This window comes from Cryptomeria japonica, chromosome 2, assembly GCF_030272615.1.
Source record: "Cryptomeria japonica chromosome 2, Sugi_1.0, whole genome shotgun sequence".
Lineage (NCBI taxonomy): Eukaryota > Viridiplantae > Streptophyta > Pinopsida > Cupressales > Cupressaceae > Cryptomeria > Cryptomeria japonica.
In genome coordinates, this window is record NC_081406.1 from 191,812,519 (window position 1) to 191,825,417 (window position 12,899).

General features: G+C 37.7%; 1 pseudogene; it reads right to left on the reverse strand.

Moving 5' to 3' along the window:
• Positions 1-4,839: 4,839 nt before the first annotated feature.
• Positions 4,840-11,446, reverse strand: LOC131859692 (clathrin heavy chain 2-like; annotated as a pseudogene).
• Between the last annotated feature and the right edge of the window lie 1,453 nt (positions 11,447-12,899).

Genomic DNA, 12,899 nt, shown 5'->3' on the forward strand with positions numbered 1-12,899 from the left:
CATGTCGGCCCCATCGCACTTAGGGATTAGCACAATGAAAATTGCATTCAAGGCCCGAAGCATTTGTTTATTCCTTTGGGACTCTTGGACTACTTCTAATAAGTCTAGTTTGATGATATCCTAGAACTCTTGAAAGAATTCAATCGGGAACCCATCTGGTCCAGGGGCTTTTCCTTTCCTCATGTGAAAAACAATCCTCTCAAATTCTTCCAGCAAAATAGGGCCCATAAGTTGCTCATTCATCTCCCCAGTAACAAGAGGAGGAATGCAAGCGAGAACCTAGTTCTCCTCTACCAATTCCCTCTATGAATCCTCACTGAAGAGGGATCGGAAATACTGTAAAGCCTTCCTAGATATCTCCTGCAAGGATAATAACACCTCACCTCTATCATTGACCAGTGCAGGAATGAAATTTCCATGACCTCTTGCTTTCACAGAGTTGAAAAAGAAAGCAGTGTTCTTATTGCCTTCTTGAAGCCAATCAATACGGGCTCTCTGTTTCCAGTAGATTTCTTCCTTGAGTTCCCATTCCTCTAAAGCCTTGACACCCCTGTCCTCCTCCCTAAGCAAGGCTTCAGACAAACCATGCTCTCTGATTTCATTGGTGATGACATTTAACACTGTTTGGACAACTTTCTTAGCATGAAAATGTTCCTGAAGCCCTGCCTATTCCACTGTTTAAGTTGAAACTTAACAAACTACATAGCAGTGCCAAAGGCCGGCCTCCCCTTGCTCCACCACTACTCAACAAGAGCCTGCAAATTAGGATCCCGAAGCCACATAAGTTGGAATTTGAAGGAAGGAGAGTGAGCAACCCAGGTAGAAGAAGAAACTAGCTTGATAGGCCAGTGGTCTGACCCTCTCCAGTTAAGAATCTCAGAACTTGTGGACCACCCCCACCAAACCAAAAATAGGAAACCAGAAATCGATCCAGCCTCTCTACAATCCAATACTCCCCCACTCTCCTATTGTTCCAAGTGAACAACCCATTACCAGGCTTAATGTCAACAAGATGCAGCAAAGATATACTATCCCGAAAAAGGAAAGAAGAAGGTTCCAACCGCATGACACCCCCCTTCTTCTCACTCAACTCAAGGATAACATTGAAATCTCCTTCCATAATCCAAGGATGAAAAGGGACCAACCTTCACATACAAGAAATATAAGACCATAAGTTCTACTTGCCTTGAAGATCGGTGGGGGCATATATATTAGAAAACAAGATAAGATCTTCGGTCTCCAGACTAGAGGCAACCCCAGATAACGAAGATTTGGAAGCCACCCACCAAACAGAGCAAATCCTTGAAGGGTTCCAAAGACAGGCCACCCCTCCAGAGGAACCAGCTGCCCCAATACACTGACACTTGCCTTACCCCCAGAGCTTCGGCACTAGACCCATCATACTCTCCACTGAGAGTTTAGTTTCTTGCAAGAACAAGAGATCAGGGGAATGATTCCTAATAAATTCCCAAACAACTTTTTGTCTAGGGCTGCTATTCAAGCTCCTTACATTCCATGAGAGCACAATCATTTAGGAGGATTGGAAAAGTGAGAATCCAAAGTCTTTACTAACCTTGACTCAACCAAATTCTCTCCCATCAATTTGATTTTATCCAAATCCTTCTTTTTGCCAACCTTTGAGTTCTTCTCTGTAGCACTTTTCTTAATATCTTTCTGATGCAGACCCAGGTGAACGGAAGACTTATTACTTTTAGCCCCAACTGGTTCCAATTTCAGGGCTATCAGAGAGCCCTCCCCCCCAACCAAATTCACCTTCGACCCAGGAGTGAGTCCCAACTGGACCCCTACTGTCTGATCCATCTCCATTTGTTGGCTTCCAATCACTTGCAGGGCCTGAGTAAAATCCTCAATAACTCTTTCTGACCCCACCTTGAAGCACCTTTGTTCAAAGGAGTTAACCCTGGATTCACTTCCTGATGGCTAAGGTCATCCAAGGCCTCAAATATGTTAAAGGTATTCTCCTTCCGTCTCTCATGTAAGGGCCTCTTTTGTCCTCGATTCCTGTTCCTTGTCTTAACTAAGACAAAACCATCAGCACCCACTACCTCGGTCGACATAGCAACTTTTCCTTTATTAGCCCTATCTTGACTCTAGGCTGACTGTTGAGGTTGGTGCACCACCAGTTTATATCTAGGGCACTTACATTGTAAATGACCATACTCATGACACATATGACAACGAAAAGGTAAAGTCTCATAATCTAGCTGTTGAACCCATGAGTGGGAGCTCGCACACATTTCTATAGCATCTAGCAAAGGCTTACTAAGATCAATTTCAACACAGATGCACGCAAAGGTCATTACCTTTCTCCTTAGGGTTTGCATTGAAGATCCCACTGGCTTCCCAAGCAATGCGGCCAACAACCGTAGCAAATCCTCCCGACAACATTCCACTGGAAAACGTGGTAAACGAACCCACACTGGAACCCTATTTGGGAGCTCCTTCAAAGGGTTAAACCTCGCATGCCAAGGTTTGATGAACAATCCCACCTGGTTGTAAAAATATAGGCCTCCTTCAAAGATCCTATTGTGGTCCTCCATGCAGTTGAAAGTAACCAGGAAATAGTTGTTTGCTAACAACATAATCTCCATTTCCCCTTCCGGTGCCCAAGTTCTTCGCACCCAGTTTTCCAAAAACTGCAAAGAAACCCTCATTCCCAAAAACTTGCATTATAGCGAGTGTTTTGAAAAGTACTCAATGTCTTCAGCTATCAACTCAGGAGGAATAACCAGCTTCGGCCTCTAACTGCATCTCTCTAGGCAACCATTAATCTTCATAATGCGAGAGCTACTAACACTCCCCGATCCCGATTCAGATGAGAAAATCTTATTGTTAAAAGTCTTCATACTTTGGAGTGGGGGTTTTGAACACACCGTAGCGCGAAAATCCATGGTGGGAGGTACCTACGAGACCTCACCACCAATACTCGTCATCGGAGCTCACAAAAAAAAATATTCAAGATTATAAAGGACCCACACTCCAAAGGGCCACTTGAGAAGGCACAACACCCACACCCCAAAGGGCCACTTGAGAAGGCATGACACCCACAACCCCACCCCTCCCAAGCACCACCGAGAGAAGGCACCGGTCGAAACCCCTGTCCCCCTGAAAGCCCACGACCTGCAGCAAACCAGAAGCCCAGCTACTCGTAGCCGAAGCCCCACCTGACACCCACCGATTCACCCTCTACTCCCTTGGTCGAACCCTACCCAACTTCGTCTACCACTTATCTCCCCCACCGCCCCTGCACTTCCCTCCCCCCATTGACACCAAATAATTAAAATTAAGTAACTTAAATTAAATTAACTAATGTAAACATACTGAAATTTAAACTAATTAAAATTTAAAAAGTGTATAAGAATTATAAAATAAAATAAAATAACTTAAATTAAATAAATAATTTAAACATAGTAAAACTTAAGTTGATTAAAATTTAAGTAAAATTTAAGTTGATTAAAATTTAAGAATTGTATAAGAGCTAAAAAATCAAATAAAAACTTAAATTAAATAAAATAACTAAAGCGAAATTAAATTAAATAGTTTTCTTTCTTTAGAAAAAGAAGAAATTAAAGTTAAGTTTCTTTACATGCATCATTTAAATTAATAAATTAAATAAACTAATTTAAATTAATTGAAATTACGTAACTTAAATTAAATAAAATTATTTAAACAGTAAAATTTAAGCTAATTAAAATTTAAGAATTGTATAAGAATTAAAAAATCAAATAAAACAAGTGCCATGTAGTGGTGAGTACTTATCGTCATAATATTGTAATAAAAATATTTGTTCTAATTTTTAATTATTATAATTTAGAATTGTAATAAAAATATTTATTTTAATTTTTAATTATTATAATTTTGAATCATTGTTATGTTTAAAATTATATTAATGTAATATTGACTATAACTCTTACTTTAATAAAAAAATATAAATAATTATAATATAACACAAATTTAATAGTGAATATATATATTTTTCTTAAGAGCATAATCCTAATTTAATTTAAGAAATCTATAATATTATATTATTTTATTCACTGGGCATAGGGGACAAACAAGGATGAGCGCCATGCAAAAATGTATGTCAATTAGGATTCATTGATTCATTGCTTGTGGATGAAGGAATGAGAGCAAGTCAAAGGAAAGAGGAAGGTAGGGCCCACTAGTACATTTGGGGCTCAATTTCGACGACAGTTCGTTGGAATTCCGACTACAATTCGTCGGACTACTGACAAGCAACGTCGTCAAAAAATTATAGTCGGACATTCCGACGGTGCTCAAGAACATCGTAATTCTGACGCCATCGAAGACTCTTCTGACAACAACCATGACTGCGCTTAGCCGTCGATAAAACTCTATATGTCGTTGGAATTTCGTCGACATCTAGGTAATGTTCCGACAGTGAACTCTGGCGAGAATGTCGTCGGATATACAACATCCTCGTCAAATGTTTCATGGGGGTCCGTCGAAAGTTTGATGATGTCCAACAACAACTAGGTCATCCGCACCGACGAGGATTTTGTATGTTTGATGGTTCAGGCATTGGCATAAATTGGGTGGGCGTCAAATCAATGGCACACTCACTACTTATCTAACAAGGATGCTATCGGACATACAACATCCTTGTCGGATTCTTGGTGGCTAGAAAGATTTGAATTGATTGATCAATACGATAATACTAAAGATTCATTATTCTGTATCAACCAACCAAACAAAAATAAATACAATTTGACAATCTAATCTTTCCACTCAAAGACCACCCTAAAAAAACCATGTATGATTGAAGAATTGTGTCCCACGTTAAGTTCTTCAATCCCATCAATACCCACCCATAGATGGCATACTGTAAGTTGGCATGGGAGGCATTACCATTCCACCCATACCTCGTTGAAAGCAACCTCCCATGCCCACTCCCATGGCAGGCACTAGAGGTGTTGGAAAAGCAAGGGGAAGAAGATGAGCATACATATTATGTAAACAAAATAGGCACATATTTATTAGAATTTTTAAAAATCATCAGTAGAGTAGAACACGTGCTCCTTGAGGCTCAATTAAGAAAAATGCATACCTATTGAGAAACAAGACATTTCTCTTCTTTCTCCTTGGATTTCTCTTCTTGGACAACCTCTAACTTGTCCTTAACAAGCTCATCAAATTTTGTCGTGTATTCTCGAATGAACTTTGAAAATAATTTTTTTGAATATTAGCTATTTAATTCTGCAGAAGATTTAAATGTTTATTAAAGAGAAACTTAAAATATTCACAGAATCATTAGAGTATATCAAGAACCTGAAGTAGGTATGGAAACACAAAGTCAATCATATTATTCATCCAGGCAAGTTCCAAAGACACATCTGGTCCAAGATCAAGTCATAGCATATGAACAAGCATGAAGCAAAGCATTCTTTCTTGCCCTGCAATTCCAAATGTAAAAGTAAGCCCCATTTCAATGCCCCAATCCAAAATGAAAATTCAACATATACTTTATCCTGTGAGAGAGAACAACCAACTATATGTTTTACCAATTGTATACCCATTCCACAAAATACACCAGCAATTCCTCTGCAATTTCACGATCACCCGATTGAGAACTAGTTTCCATTGCATCCTTGTAAAGATTATTCTTTTTAGACAATGCAACATGTTAGCACATAATTTTTCAAATTAATTATGCTCTTAAAAATGCTATTTTTCTATAATTTCCTTTTATACATTGAGCACTTTTTCCATAAGAATAGGAACTATTGGGTTTTATGTGTAGGTGCAATCTTGTAGTGACAATATCCATCCATTTGTGACTTCTCTCCAGAGATTCAACCATCAGGTGGGCATATTGAGGGTGGCATTGAGACAAGATGAAGCACTCTGGGTTTCCTTTTGAGGTGAGGAGGCCTGGCAAACATGTTCTTGGGATTGATCAAAGTGCACAAGTAATTATCAAAAAGGGTAAATCTCCCATGCAAAACATAGTTTTTGTTTAGATTGTATTAAATCCATTATCAAATTTTGTATCTTAAAGAAGGAGTTGAAAATTATTGAAATTTCACATTATCGGTATAAGTTATATCAATGAGGGCACTTAAACTAACAAAGACCAATTTTGCATCAGGATACCATATACTGATGAGAGAGTGTAGCAAGCCGGAGTTGTACTCATTGGCAGAAGTTATACCGATCAAGGAGAAAAGTTGAGGAGAATTGATGCATCGGCAAAAAATATACTGATATGACCCATTGACATAGTAAACACTAGCAGCAACAATGGAAAATTGTCTTGCCGATAGCGGATGAGGCTATTGGTAAGACTTATATCGATAAGAGTGGCGAAAAGAAGAGTCCATCAGTATAACCAAAATGATCAGTATGTGTTACTTTGAGCCACCTCGACACCTGAAGAAATCATCGGTGAAACATATACCGATGGAACATACTCTATCGGGAAGACTTTGCTTATCGGTATGTTTCATTTCGAATTACTCCGATACCCGATGAAGGAGTAGACTGATTGAGCAGAGCAAAGACACTATCGGGAAGACTCATGGTGATGAAGCTGGTTGCATCGGAAAGAGCTATGCTAATGGTGAAGCCCATCGGGGAAACAATGCCTATCACGATAACGCTAAATGAGCTAACCCGATGCCCGATGAGGAGGAAAAGGATTCATCAGCTTAGGGTATCCCGATAAGAGAAAGTAAGATGTCAAAGCACATAAAGGGTTGTTCAAAGAGTGCCAAAAGGGAAATATTCATCGGGGAGACATATGTCGATGAGCTGCTGTCATATCAGAATTCAAAACCGAATTTTTTAAAAATCTTCTATTTAATACTTGCAGTAGATGCATCTATGGTTCGCACGAGGCAAATTTTATGAGAATTTCATTATTGCAAAAGAATACGGCTGAACTATAAATTGCCTTGTCTAAATACTGCATTGATGAATGAAGAATACACAGATAGAACACATTGCGCCTTTGAAAAATAGAGCAGAGGATTGTAATTGCATAAATGGAAGCTTCAAGTTCAATAGGAAAGAAGAGGGCAGCCAAGAGCCTTGAGTCTAAGGTGAAGAAAGCAAAAATTGAAGAGGTGCCTCCAGTCAGGAGGTTAAACCAAGACATGATAGACCAAATACAGGCACCCGACCCAAAATCCAAAAGGTTGAAGCAGCACCTGTCGGTGAGAGACCAATTAGAAGACAAGTACAGAGGGGTCGGAGATGTCTGGACTGAGGTAAGGGGACATGAACTGTTTATGTTCCACTATTTGAGGAGGAGCAAGGAGATGCCACTTTGCAATCCTTGGATGAAAAATTTAGGTAAGCTAATAGTCCCCAATGTTTTTGTAAACATAAGATTGCTAGAGGTTTTGGTGAGGAATTATAATTCAGTAAAGAGGTGCATTCAGCTCCCAAATGGGGAAGCATTTATTAGATTTTCTGCGGGTACCATAAATGAGGTTTTCAATTTAGACCCCAATCCTGATGAGCCCTTGTCCTTTGGGGAATTGGAGGAAGAATACCTCAGAATGGACACTACATATACTGGCTGGAAAATTGCCATTCACAAGAGGCAGGCAGGAAAATTAATAGAGGAAGACGGGCCACCATTCAGCATTGATTTGTTCAGACACTACTTGCAGTACACATATATGTCATGTGGGCAAGTAGGAGGGGTGGAGGTGCCTGATCTAGAAAACACTGGGTCGCTGGTGTTAGCCTCTGATATACAAATGTATGAACCTAGGCCTTTTGACTATGCAACATATCTGGTGGAGAGGTTGCACGAAGGTTTTTTAAACCTTAGGGATGATACTCATCCCAATTTCAAATTTTATTCACTATTGATGCATCTAGTGTTATTTTATGGATATGTAAAGGGTTTTTTGTCTAAGGGCCTAAAATTAAATACCAAGAACAGGGAAGGTGAGGAGCAACCCGTCCAATTGTGGGCATCTCTTTGGGATTCTCGATATATGAGGTTCAACTATATTAAGTTTGGAGAACTTATTGTGATGCCATTGTACCGAATGTATGGGATTTCATGTGAAGGGTCTATCTCTGACGAGATCAAGAGGTTCCTAAGACCCAGGGATTATGATGAAAGACACATTGTTGATCATAATTGGGGGAACTGGTTTATGAATAAGGATTTTACATGTTTTAGAGTATATGAATTTGAGGAGAGCCCCTACATGCTGCCAAAACTAGTACCAGTTAGAATAACTTATCTAGAGATTGTGAGGCAATTGAGTGTGTCCAATGCTAAACATTTTGTAGATATGCGTAAGCAAGCCTTCTTGCCTAGGACACTGATTTTTGGTGATTTCACCATAGTGTCAACCAAAGCTTATGAAATAATGTATAAGAAGCTGATAGAAGAATACAATTTGTTTGAGCATTATGCCAGGAATACTATGATCCTGAAGGATACATTCTCTCTTGCAAGAAGAGGCAAAACTTGGGAGGTCATTTGCATGTCAGTATTGAGGATGAAGATATCTTCAAGAACATGGAGGATGCAAGGCCCAAGAGGTAATTGATCAACTGAATAATGAACTGGCAGAAAAGAGATAGAGACTCCAAGAAATTTAAACCAAGGAGGAGGAGGCAGAAAGTGAATTTGATGAGAATGCAATTGTCTCTAGATGCCAAGTGCTAGAGAAAGAAGAAGAGCCAGACATGTAGGGCCAAACAGAGACAACATTAGAAGTTCATGCCGACTCTCGGTTAGAGGAGCTTTTTGTTTTTGTTGTTGATGATGTTTTTATTCATTCCAAAGAATTCAAATCATTCTTGTACAATTTTAAAGGGAATAAATTGAGGGACTCTATTCCCAACATAACGTCTGATAATGAGGCTGAGTTGTTAAAGAAATTAAAAGAGGAAATTGATGCAGAGATAACCACAATCACCCCTCAAAAGGGGAGGCAACTACTTACAGAGGCTGGGGTGATTTTATTTCCCGGATGGGACCTCAGTGCTTCTTTTATCTTTGATAGTTTATTCCATTCAGAAAACAAGGAATTCAAATTGGATATACAAGGTGTAAATGATGTGTTTATTGGTTCAATATTTGATCAGGATGAGGAAGCTTTGTTGTTATGGGCTATGTACCCTCCCCACAAGAGACCAAAGATCATTGATGTTGACAAGGCCTTTGGCCATATGATGAAACTAAAAGTTGGTGAAATTGATCCAATTGTTTATGCTGATATCAGAGTGGATATTTGAAAACTCAATAAAGCATAGATGGTTAGAGTAGTGAGGGAGAGGAACCAGTACAAGGCGTTGTATGAAGAAATGCTAAGGAGAAGTGGGCAACATGTGCCAATGGTTCTTACTTCGGATAGCTCTCAATGGAAGAAAAAATGTGAGGAGTTACAACAAGAAAATAAAAGGATATTAAAATAGATGCAACGTGTGAGGGAAGATACTACTGTTGTATTACTAACTAAAAGATTTGAGGTTTTACAAGGCTTTCTGAAAGATTTCTAGACAGTATTTCAAAATAACATGGACAATGCAGTTTCACACAACAAAATTTCAAACAGATTGGGAACAAGGTTGCATGATAAAACAATGGCCAAAGCGGAAACATAAGATTAAAAAAATTAAGAGGTTGTTGGCTAAACACAATAATTTGATGAACAATTATAATTTGAATATGATGAATGCAACCACATTGTTCAGCATGGTTTTCTGGAGTTAATTGATCAGAAGGGTGAGATAAAGGATAAAGATGTATGGATCTCAGAATGTCGTAGTCTTCTCAATGCCGCCCTTGATATTGCCCAAATTGGTGGAATTGAATTGAAAGAGACTGTGAAACAGATGGAAAACTTTGTCATGCTGGAAGTCATTGTCAGGGATATCATCCATGATGCAGACACATATAAGTCAGAGAAGTAGTTGGAGCATATCCAGAAGTGCGGAAAGATGCTAGGAGACCAAACCTGATGTCTAAGTTGGATCCCAGAGTCAAGTTTTTCTATGTTTTTATAATATGTTCATATTGTAAAGACATTTTTTAGGAAGTTAGTTTTTGTTAGTTTTTGTTAGTTTTTGTTTTAATGAAAGGGTATGCCCTTTCACTTTCAAATTGAATCCATATCTATAAATGGAGGATCTTTTAGAACAAGTGGGGGAGATACCTCAAGTTTTATGATCTTATTAAGACAATTTTATACAACACTTATGTAGTTTGTTTTCTAGAAATATCAAAGTTGATGGGTGATACATATTGAAATCAACTGGTTTGATTATCTATTTTCAATATAAATTTTAAGTGTTCTTCATTTTGATTGGTATAAGCTTTTCAATTGATTGATTAGTTCCATACATGTGATAACTCTATTTTATTGGATTGCGTCAATGTGCTATCTTATGCTATTGTGATTGAGACTAATTTCCAGTTTGAGCATTAGTTTTAAAGGTTGGTTGGCAAGTTTCAAATTATCTCATTGGTCTTTCGGAGCAAAGTTAAAATTCAATAAGACTATCTACATTTTATATTTCAGTTACAATCCATATAGATGCTTTTGATGTGATGGTCTTGTTTTGAAAACAAGTTATTAAAACTGTCTCCATGGTTATACCTAGGATCTTTCAATTTGAAATAGTATGAAATCAGTAAGGGATGAAGGCACTGGTCTGTTGTTGATCTGATATAATTAAATCAGGTATTTTCAAAAGAAATCTTCATCAAGGAATCATACTTTTAATTTATACAGGCACAAATTCATAAACATTTATAAGTAAGCATTTCATAATTTTCAGCAAGCAATAAATATAACCAGACAGAATTCAAGAATCATTTGCCTCCTCGAAGGGTCATTGGTTTTTTGAAAATTTGCTATAGAAAAGCCTTTAACTGATAGATTTAGGTTTCAGGTATAGGTTCACCCGCCTTGGTTTAGCGAATCCTGAAGTGCAGGGGACTTTGATCTGGCGATCATTCTCGTTCATTGGCCAGAACTTATTTGAAACTACCAAGAGAAGTGGCAAAACTCTTTGGTTTCCAATATGTGGTTTTGGGAACCAATACAATAGACTTCCTCCATCTTCATACTTTCTTATAAATGAAAGCAACAACACGACAAAATTCAAGAAGTTCATGTTTCTCAACCTAATTGAAATTCAAGATCATTAGAAAACTATTCAAATGCTAAATTGCATCCCACTTTCACTTAAATGAAAGAACCAATAGAGAAGTTCCTCTCACCCTCTGAGCAAGCCCTATCTGATCAAATTTATCGTGCATATCTATAGATTCTTGAAGCCTATCATAATATTCCTCTTCTACATAAATTTCATTCAAAGCCTCATTAACAACAAGTACATTATTGCTCTATACTGCAATCATGTTCGAATTCACAAGATGGAGATGTCCAACGTGGATAACAAATACAACAGAACAAAAGATACTCATTAGATTTTTCCAAACCAAATCGCTGCTAAAGAGAACATATAGAAAAACTTAACACCTAAGTGAAAGACATCTCGGTAATCCTAAAAACACTAACATAATAAAGGAGTTGAGAGCCATACCTTATGCATGATGTCAACCACTTGTGTGTGGTCTACCATAAGGGCAAGGACATTCAAGAGGTCATTAATAAGATGTGGGTGTTCTTGTAAATAAAAGTGGACAACTTTGTAGTACAATTCAACATTGGCCACTTTAACTACAACATCTTTGAATTGCATATGATCCCATGCCTCTGGAGAATGGTTCATGATAGTAGTGGCAACATTATCATATTCATTATCTTGAATATATAAATATGTAAGTTCTTTCCAGTGTTTTTGCTCATCACAAACATGGATAACCCTGGGTATATTGATTCATGTCAAAAATAATTTAATATGTTCTATAAGCTTGTAAAGGCGATATCTAGCATATAGGATGCCCAGCTGTGTAAAGATGGCCATATGTGCACGCTCCAACCCCAAACCACTTTCCATCAAAGATATGGAAGATAATTCTTGGTATGAGCGAGGTAGAATATTTGATGGTGGTAACAAAATCTCACCTATCAATCTACAGAATATTAATTTGTTAATATAAAGAATATTAATGGTACATGATTTACCCTTTATTAACTATAATGACATATACGATATACCTTAACATACGTGAGATTTTTATGTTGGATAAACCATTCATAACCTTGAAGTTCACCAACAACAATACAATAGAGAGAAGGGTTGTTTGGGAGCCTTCATAAAGTGGCTCATATGCCTTCTCAAGTACAGGTAAATCATGAACAACATCAAAGTCATCTTGATCATCATGATCGGCTGCGCCAGTACTAAATATCTCATGGATCAATGTATTTGTACCATCATCTTCAATTGTGTTTTCTAGCGCATAATCGTCATCTTTTATGAGATCATTATCTTCAACTTTGATATTCACACCTCCATGTTCCTCCACTTCGAAAAACATATTCTTCAGGTTGTGTTGGTCCATATCATGTGCCCTGGGGAGCTCGACCTATATAAAAATGATCAACATAAATAAAACACAATCATGATCTCATCATGAAGTGATTTCTTATGTATATAAATTATTAAAATGATATAATGGACAACTTACCAATGGATGATAATCATGTCCCCTTCAATGTGACCATGTTGCCTACAATGTTTCTTAGATGTTTTGATTAGAAGTCTTCTAGTCTTTAAGCCCTTACAAATTTTGCAAGGATAATAACATTTTCCATCACCTTTTCTTTTCAAGTTAGACCACAATCTAGAAATTGTCTACTTATTTTGTTCTTCATTGATATTTTCTGACATGGTCTTTTGCCACATGCAAAAAAATCGGGCTATCGAAACTTCGGTGCATAACCTTCACAAACTACGCAAAACGATATCGC